The sequence below is a fragment of the Saccoglossus kowalevskii genome, chromosome 20 (assembly GCF_978046115.1).
Source record: "Saccoglossus kowalevskii chromosome 20, keSacKowa6.1, whole genome shotgun sequence".
NCBI lineage: Eukaryota > Metazoa > Hemichordata > Enteropneusta > Harrimaniidae > Saccoglossus > Saccoglossus kowalevskii.
The window spans coordinates 16444856-16455680 of record NC_140660.1 but is presented as its reverse complement, the minus strand read 5'-3'; the positions used below and the strand labels follow the sequence as shown (position 1 = coordinate 16455680).

At 36.6% G+C, this 10825-nt stretch overlaps 1 long non-coding RNA gene across 1 annotated transcript in view; it reads left to right on the top strand.

The window, feature by feature from the left end:
* The first annotated feature begins 1869 nt into the window (after positions 1-1869).
* The window catches only part of LOC146730064 (uncharacterized), a 32716-nt gene continuing 23760 nt past the window's right edge, over positions 1870-10825 (top strand). Inside the window, exon 1 of the long non-coding RNA XR_014927911.1 lies at positions 1870-1924. This is a non-coding gene — a long non-coding RNA (uncharacterized LOC146730064). The remainder of the gene's footprint in view (positions 1925-10825) is intronic.

The window sequence follows — 10825 nt, the reverse complement described above, 5'->3', positions numbered from 1 at the left end:
TCATTGTATGACTTCACTTTCACTTCAAATTCGGGCAACCACGTAAACAAACATGTAAACAAAATTATCACTATGAAATTTGGGTTTTTTGAACCCTGATATGCATCACAACCAGCCCACCAACTCATAAACATCCAGTTCCCGCAACGCAAAGATTAATATCAGGAATTATGTTCATTTTCTCGTTTTAATAGGGAAAAAACCTCGCGTGCCAACATGCTGACATCGCTAAACAAATGTTGTCAAAATGGCGTTCATGTTAACGTAGTCGATCGAAAAACCTGTGATATTTCTGATTCGTGGGGGTTCATAACAGTTCAAGTCAACTATACAACAACTAATGACTTTATTCTATGTAAAAGTATATAACAATGCTTCAATGTTTGTATATAAATGATTTTTTTAACACAGAATTGAGTACATTGTCATTTCGAATTGTCGCCATTTGCATTTATGATCTAAAAAGCATCCTCAAAAGTCGCTCAATTTAACATTAATAAAATGCAGTGTTACAAATAACAAATCAGCCCATCAATTTTTAATGATATGTTTCGATCATAAAATATCAAAATCGAAAACCAATATTGGTTTTGCGTCGAAGTAATGTAACTAAAATCACCCCAAAATCAAAATCGACAAATATCTGGGTAAAAATATGAAAATTTGTTGCGAAAATGTGTTGCTGCTGGTAAAATAGATAAATTAAAGAACTACTCGCTGGCTAAAATATGACCTTATACAGATGTCCTGATTAAAAAATTATGTGAAAAAGCACGAATTCTGGAATAAACAACTAAGTTGTAAGAAAATACACAACACTGACGATGTCAAAAATAGTGGCCGGCTGCGTACTGATCACGTGACATTGCTTTGCCTATACCCGCAATGCGCCTTTGCCAGGGAAGGAGGCCAATTCACACCTAATACAATCACTGTTTCCAGACTGTGCATGAACTAAGGATTTTTTTTATTTCGGGGGTGTCTATCACCTAGGTCATAAGTGAGACTAACATGTGATCTTGTGTTTACTACTTAGCAGCTGTGTACCTCTGGGTTTATTCCATGTGTATTTGTGTGTTTCCAATCTTGTTGTTTTTACCAGTGTTTTCTCTAGGTGTAGTCCCACTACAGTAGGTGTGTCTCGTTTACCTCAGTTTTGTCAAAGTTTGAGCTGGCCAACATGTGGGTTTATTTCATGTGGTTGATTACTGACATGGTAATTCACCATCACTTTTGCACATTCTTACATTTTTTTGATTTTCATTTAAGAAATATATAATATTCAGAGCCAAGCCTCCTTGATAGGAACACTGGGGAACATGGCGCCAATGTTACTTTGGGAGTCAACGTACAACTCACATTGATAGAAAATCTTTATTCATGAGTTTCATGAGTAACACTATCATTATTGTATTTTGATTTATTTGTTGTAGAATAGCAAGTACACTGTGTGCATATCCTAGTGATCCAAACTGGCATATGATGTGAAAGTGAAAGCGGCAAATAGATATTGCAGCATTTAGTTGTCATAGCAACCAGATCTGACTACAGCATACTGGTACATTCCAAAGAAGTAGACGTGTTAACTATCACCAAACCTCACAACAGTGAATGTGCTGTGCAGATGATCCCAATCATAATGTGTTCAAAAGTAAGTTACCGTAGTAGTATATTTCATATTATTTCCCAATCATGTAATTTTATTTTATAAAATATTAAAACACTTATTATTTGTCTGTTGTGTGTAGACCAATTTATTATTGTATGCAACATTTCTGTGAAATAATGTGTGGGCACTGTTCATTATTTGTAAAAGCTCTCATTTCTTTACACCAGGTTCTACACACAAGATATATTGACTGCCAGACAGTAACAAGTACCAGATCAATATCCATACAAGCATGACCAAAAACAAATAATAAAGGTATGGTTCTAAATAATACAAGTTTTCTTAGAAAAAATGTTTGTATTTTTGTTAAAATACATACATTATATTTAATTTGTTTGTGTGTATTTTAAATAACATTTTGTTGTTTTCAGTGTTTTATGTTGTTTACCAAACATGTTTTAAAATATCACATACCTTGTATTGCCCTGCCCCATAAGGCTATTGGAAGTGCGCCCTCAAACCAAGTAATACCATCACCAATTTATTCAATGTACCATGGTACAACTAATACCATCACCAATACATTCAGTGTACCATGGTACACGTAATACCGTCACCAATTCATTCAGAGTACCATAGTACAAGTAATACCATCACCAATTCATTCAGTGTACCATGGTACAAGTAATACCATCACCAATTCATTCAGTGTACCTTGGTACAAGTAATACCATCACCAATTCATTCAGTGTACCATGGTACAAGTAATACCATCACCAATTCATTCAGTGTACCATGGTGCAAGTAATACCATCACCAATTCATTCAGTGTACCATGGTACAAGTAATACTATCACCAATTCATTCAGTGTACCATGGTACAAGTACCGGTAATACTATCACCAATTCATTCAGTGTACCATGGTACAAGTAATACTATCACCAATTCATTCAGTGTACCATGGTACAAGTAATACTACCACCAATTCATTCAGAGTACCATGGTACAAGTAATACTATCACTAATTCATTCAATGTACCATGTTACAAGTACTACCATCACCAATTCATTCAGTGTACCATGGTACAAGTAATACCATCACCAATTCATTCAGTGTACCATGGTACAAGTAATACCAACACCAATTCATTCAGTGTACCCTGGTACAAGTAATACCATCACCAATTCATTCAGTGTACCTTGGTACAAGTAATACCATCACCAATTCATTCAGTGTACCATGGTACAAGTAATACCATCACCAATTCATTCAGTGTACCGTGGTACAAGTAATACCATCACCAATTCATTCAGTGTACCATGGTACAAGTAATACTATCACCAATTCATTCAGTGTACCATGGTACAAGTAATACTATCACCAATTCATTCAGTGTACCATGGTACAAGTAATACTATCACCAATTCATTCAGTGTACCATGGTACAAGTAATACTATCACCAATTCATTCAGTGTACCATGGTACAAGTAATACTACCACCAATTCATTCAGAGTACCATGGTACAAGTAATACTATCACTAATTCATTCAATGTACCATGTTACAAGTACTACCATCACCAATTCATTCAGTGTACCATGGTACAAGTAATACCATCACCAATTCATTCAGTGTACCATGGTACAAGTAATACCAACACCAATTCATTCAGTGTACCCTGGTACAAGTAATACCATCACCAATTCATTCAGTGTACCTTGGTACAAGTAATACCATCACCAATTCATTCAGTGTACCATGGTACAAGTAATACCATCACCAATTCATTCAGTGTACCGTGGTACAAGTAATACCATCACCAATTCATTCAGTGTACCATGGTACAAGTAATACCATCACCAATTCATTCAGTGTACCCTGGTACAAGTAATACCATCACCAATTCATTCAGTGCACCATGGTACAAGTATTACTATCACCAATTCATTCAGTGTACCATGGTACAAGTAATACTACCACCAATTCATTCAGAGTACCATGGTACAAGTAATACTATCACCAATTCATTCAATGTACCATGGTACAAGTACTACCATCACCAATTCATTCAGTGTACCATGGTACAAGTAATACCATCACCAATTCATTCAGTGTACCATGGTACAAGTAATACCATCACCAATTCATTCAATGTACCATGGTACAAGTAATACCAACACCAATTCATTCAGTGTACCCTGGTACAAGTAATACCAACACCAATTCATTCAGTGTACCTTGGTACAAGTAATACCATCACCAATTCATTCAGTGTACCATGGTACAAGTAATACCATCACCAATTCATTCAGTGTACCATGGTACAAGTAATACTATCACCAATTCATTCAGTGTACCATGGTACAAGTAATACTATCACCAATTCATTCAGTGTACCATGGTACAAGTAATACTATCACCAATTCATTCAGTGTACCATGGTACATGTAATACTATCACCAATTCATTCAGAGTACCATGGTACAAGTAATACTATCACCAATTCATTCAATGTACCATGGTACAAGTACTACCATCACCAATTCATTCAATGTACCATGGTACAAGTACTACCATCACCAATTCATTCAGTGTACCATGGTACAAGTAATACCATCACCAATTCATTCAGTGTACCATGGTACAAGTAATACCATCACCAATTCATTCAGTGTACCATGGTACAAGTAATACCAACACCAATTCATTCAGTGTACCATGGTACAAGTAATACCATCACCAATTCATTCAGTGTACCATGGTACAAGTAATACCATCACCAATTCATTCAGTGTACCATGGTACAAGTAATACCATCCCCAATTCATTCCGTGTACCATGGTACAAGTAATACCAACACCAATTCATTCAGTGTACCCTGGTACAAGTAATACCATCACCAATTCATTCAGTGTACCTTGGTACAAGTAATACCATCACCAATTCATTCAGTGTACCATGGTACAAGTAATACCATCACCAATTCATTCAGTGTACCATGGTACAAGTAATACCATCACCAATTCATTCAGTGTACCATGGTACAAGTAATACCAACACCAATTCATTCAGTGTACCCTGGTACAAGTAATACCATCACCAATTCATTCAGTGTACCTTGGTACAAGTAATACCATCACCAATTCATTCAGTGTACCATGGTACAAGTAATACCATCACCAATTCATTCAGTGTACCATGGTACAAGTAATACCATCACCAATTCATTCAGTGTACCATGGTACAAGTAATACCATCACCAATTCATTCAGTGTACCCTGGTATTAGTAATACCATCACCAATTCATTCAGTGTACCATGGTACAAGTTATACCATCACCAATTCATTCAGTGTACCATGGTACAAGTTATACCATCACCAATTCATTCAGTGTACCATGGTACAAGTAATACCATCACCAATTCATTCAGTGTACCATGGTACAAGTAATACCATCACCAATTCATTCAGTGTACCATGGTACAAGTAATACCATCACCAATTCATTCAGTGTACCATGGTACAAGTAATACCATCACCAATTCATTCAGTGCACCATGGTACAAGTAATACCATCACCAATTCATGCAGTGTACCTTGGTACAAGTAATACCATCACCAATTCATTCAGTGTACCATGGTACAAGTAATACCATCACCAATTCATTCAGTGTACCATGGTACAAGTAATACCAACACCAATTCATTCAGTGTACCCTGGTACAAGTAATACCATCACCAATTCATTCAGTGTACCATGGTGCAAGTAATACCATCACCAATTCATTCAGTGTACCATGGTACAAGTAATACTATCACCAATTCATTCAGTGTACCATGGTACAAGTAATACTATCACCAATTCATTCAGTGTACCATGGTACAAGTAATACTATCACCAATTCATTCAGTGTACCATGGTACAAGTAATACTACCACCAATTCATTCAGAGTACCATGGTACAAGTAATACTATCACCAATTCATTCAATGTACCATGTTACAAGTACTACCATCACCAATTCATTCAGTGTACCATGGTACAAGTAATACCATCACCAATTCATTCAGTGTACCATGGTACAAGTAATACCAACACCAATTCATTCAGTGTACCCTGGTACAAGTAATACCATCACCAATTCATTCAGTGTACCTTGGTACAAGTAATACCATCACCAATTCATTCAGTGTACCATGGTACAAGTAATACCATCACCAATTCATTCAGTGTACCATGGTACAAGTAATACCATCACCAATTCATTCAGTGTACCATGGTACAAGTAATACCATCACCAATTCATTCAGTGTACCCTGGTACAAGTAATACCATCACCAATTCATTCAGTGTACCCTGGTACAAGTAATACCATCACCAATTCATTCAGTGTACCATGGTACAAGTATTACCATCACCAATTCATTCAGTGTACCATGGTACAAGTAATACTATCACCAATTCATTCAGTGTACCATGGTACAAGTATTACCATCACCAATTCATTCAGTGTACCATGGTACAAGTAATACCATCACCAATTCATTCAGTGTACCATGGTACAAGTAATACCATCACCAATTCATTCAGTGTACCATGGTACAAGTAATATCATCACCAATTCATTCAGTGTACCATGGTACAAGTTATACCATCACCAATTCATTCAGTGTACCATGGTACAAGTAATACCATCACCAATTCATTCAGTGTACCATGGTACAAGTAATACCATCACCAATTCATTCAGTGTACCATGGTGCAAGTAATACCATCACCAATTCATTCAGTGTACCATGGTACAAGTAATACTATCACCAATTCATTCAGTGTACCATGGTACAAGTACCGGTAATACTATCACCAATTCATTCAGTGTACCATGGTACAAGTAATACTATCACCAATTCATTCAGTGTACCATGGTACAAGTAATACTATCACCAATTCATTCAGTGTACCATGGTACAAGTAATACTATCACCAATTCATTCAGTGTACCATGGTACAAGTAATACTATCACCAATTCATTCAGTGTACCATGGTACATGTAATACTATCACCAATTCATTCAGAGTACCATGGTACAAGTAATACTATCACCAATTCATTCAATGTACCATGGTACAAGTACTACCATCACCAATTCATTCAATGTACCATGGTACAAGTACTACCATCACCAATTCATTCAGTGTACCATGGTACAAGTAATACCATCACCAATTCATTCAGTGTACCATGGTACAAGTAATACCATCACCAATTCATTCAGTGTACCATGGTACAAGTAATACCAACACCAATTCATTCAGTGTACCATGGTACAAGTAATACCATCACCAATTCATTCAGTGTACCATGGTACAAGTAATACCATCACCAATTCATTCAGTGTACCATGGTACAAGTAATACCATCCCCAATTCATTCAGTGTACCATGGTACAAGTAATACCAACACCAATTCATTCAGTGTACCCTGGTACAAGTAATACCATCACCAATTCATTCAGTGTACCTTGGTACAAGTAATACCATCACCAATTCATTCAGTGTACCATGGTACAAGTAATACCATCACCAATTCATTCAGTGTACCATGGTACAAGTAATACCATCACCAATTCATTCAGTGTACCATGGTACAAGTAATACCAACACCAATTCATTCAGTGTACCCTGGTACAAGTAATACCATCACCAATTCATTCAGTGTACCTTGGTACAAGTAATACCATCACCAATTCATTCAGTGTACCATGGTACAAGTAATACCATCACCAATTCATTCAGTGTACCATGGTACAAGTAATACCATCACCAATTCATTCAGTGTACCATGGTACAAGTAATACCATCACCAATTCATTCAGTGTACCCTGGTATTAGTAATACCATCACCAATTCATTCAGTGTACCATGGTACAAGTTATACCATCACCAATTCATTCAGTGTACCATGGTACAAGTTATACCATCACCAATTCATTCAGTGTACCATGGTACAAGTAATACCATCACCAATTCATTCAGTGTACCATGGTACAAGTAATACCATCACCAATTCATTCAGTGTACCATGGTACAAGTAATACCATCACCAATTCATTCAGTGTACCATGGTACAAGTAATACCATCACCAATTCATTCAGTGCACCATGGTACAAGTAATACCATCACCAATTCATGCAGTGTACCTTGGTACAAGTAATACCATCACCAATTCATTCAGTGTACCATGGTACAAGTAATACCATCACCAATTCATTCAGTGTACCATGGTACAAGTAATACCAACACCAATTCATTCAGTGTACCCTGGTACAAGTAATACCATCACCAATTCATTCAGTGTACCATGGTGCAAGTAATACCATCACCAATTCATTCAGTGTACCATGGTACAAGTAATACTATCACCAATTCATTCAGTGTACCATGGTACAAGTAATACTATCACCAATTCATTCAGTGTACCATGGTACAAGTAATACTATCACCAATTCATTCAGTGTACCATGGTACAAGTAATACTACCACCAATTCATTCAGAGTACCATGGTACAAGTAATACTATCACCAATTCATTCAATGTACCATGTTACAAGTACTACCATCACCAATTCATTCAGTGTACCATGGTACAAGTAATACCATCACCAATTCATTCAGTGTACCATGGTACAAGTAATACCAACACCAATTCATTCAGTGTACCCTGGTACAAGTAATACCATCACCAATTCATTCAGTGTACCTTGGTACAAGTAATACCATCACCAATTCATTCAGTGTACCATGGTACAAGTAATACCATCACCAATTCATTCAGTGTACCATGGTACAAGTAATACCATCACCAATTCATTCAGTGTACCATGGTACAAGTAATACCAACACCAATTCATTCAGTGTACCCTGGTACAAGTAATACCATCACCAATTCATTCAGTGTACCTTGGTACAAGTAATACCATCACCAATTCATTCAGTGTACCATGGTACAAGTAATACCATCACCAATTCATTCAGTGTACCATGGTACAAGTAATACCATCACCAATTCATTCAGTGTAGCATGGTACAAGTAATACCAACACCAATTCATTCAGTGTACCCTGGTACAAGTAATACCATCACCAATTCATTCAGTGTACCTTGGTACAAGTAATACCATCACCAATTCATTCAGTGTACCATGGTACAAGTAATACCATCACCAATTCATTCAGTGTACCATGGTACAAGTAATACCATCACCAATTCATTCAGTGTACCATGGTACAAGTAATACCATCACCAATTCATTCAGTGTACCCTGGTATTAGTAATACCATCACCAATTCATTCAGTGTACCATGGTACAAGTTATACCATCACCAGGGTTCTCCCCAGAAAAAATGCATAGCGCTGCAACTAATTTGCATATCATTTACGTACATTTTCTTCATTAATTAACAGAACTCATTTACAATTATGAATATTAATGAGCTCAGTCACAGTGCAAATATTTTTTTAATGGAATCAACACATTATGTTTCACAATTTAGAAGAGTTTGAAACATTCTCAAAATACTGATGCTGCAGACTAAAAAACACAAATAAATTTTTGTTGCAATTTAATTGTCTATTGTAAAACGTTGAATAAAACGCATTCGAAACGTTAAGCCAGAAATATGTTCACGAATTTCATGATTTTATTTACTCCAAAAACATTCACCTTCAAAAAATCGACAACGTAATTAATTGGCGTATTGTTGTAATTTATTATTCGTACCATCAACTTCTAAAACGTTTACATTTACAGTAATGAGCGAACAAATTAAACTTCAAAAGGATCATCAAAGTTACGACGTGACATAACTTACTTGGCGATGTTATACACCGGTTATACCAATAATTCCTCACTAAATGTTACTTCTTTTTTTTTATATGAAATTAAAGTAAAATCTGACTTATTTTTATCGGGAGCGATTATTTTTGATCACTCGATCGCTTCGGTAAAAAAAAACAGACCCGCCATGATATTTGTGAACATTAGCATGTGTCCTTTGACCCGATGGGTCAAGAATGTCATTAACCAATCAAAATGCTGCATGGTAATGCCGGTAGAATCCGAAGTTTTCCGAATGGTAGTGATCATAAAAATTTACATTGCGGAAGTTAAGCGATGTCGTAGCACGATGTGTTGGCATCGATTTCAATTGAAAACTGCATGATGGTTTTCGAAAGAGGTGATTAGCAATTTTTAAAAGGTAAAATAGGTCTTGAAAGAAGAGTTTTTACATGATTCGTGATGATAGCAGTTCAAATGTCTTTTACCAAATCACGCAATAAACACGTTGTTTTTTCTTGAGTAGCGTAAACTGATCGTAAACTCCGCTTTGACCATGTTAGATCGAAGTGGAATTGATTTTAAAAGAATTTTAGCTTTCAATCTAAAGACTGTGTCTATCGCAGAAAGTATTTACTTACAAACAAAGAGGTGCTAATTTCACAAATTTGACTAGCCGCTACGTATCGTGCGACTAGGTCTATTGTTTACAAATTATAATCCACGACTGGCAGGATGCGTGTCGGTCGGTACGTAATTATAATAACAATCGGACAATAGTCCTGGTCGGAAGCGTTTCCGTTGTGGTCACTAATTTTGAGTGACGGTCGGGGCTGACCAGTGTGGCGAACAAAGCTTTTGCACATCTGATATTGGCATTTCAAATATGAAATCAAGCGCCGAGGTCTCAAGTAAAGCGCCGAGCTTCACAAGTATAGCGCCGCGGACCTCGGCGCTAAAAAGCTCTGGGGAGAACCCTGCATCACCAATTCATTCAGTGTACCATGGTACAAGTTATACCATCACCAATTCATTCAGTGTACCATGGTACAAGTAATACCATCACCAATTCATTCAGTGTACCATGGTACAAGTAATACCATCACCAATTCATTCAGTGTACCATGGTACAAGTAATACCATCACCAATTCATTCAGTGTACCATGGTACAAGTAATACCATCACCAATTCATTCAGTGCACCATGGTACAAGTAATACCATCACCAATTCATGCAGTGTACCTTGGTACAAGTAATACCATCACCAATTCATTCAGTGTACCATGGTACAAGTAATACCATCACCAATTCATTCAGTGTACCATGGTACAAGTAATACCAACACCAATTCATTCAGTGTACCCTGGTACAA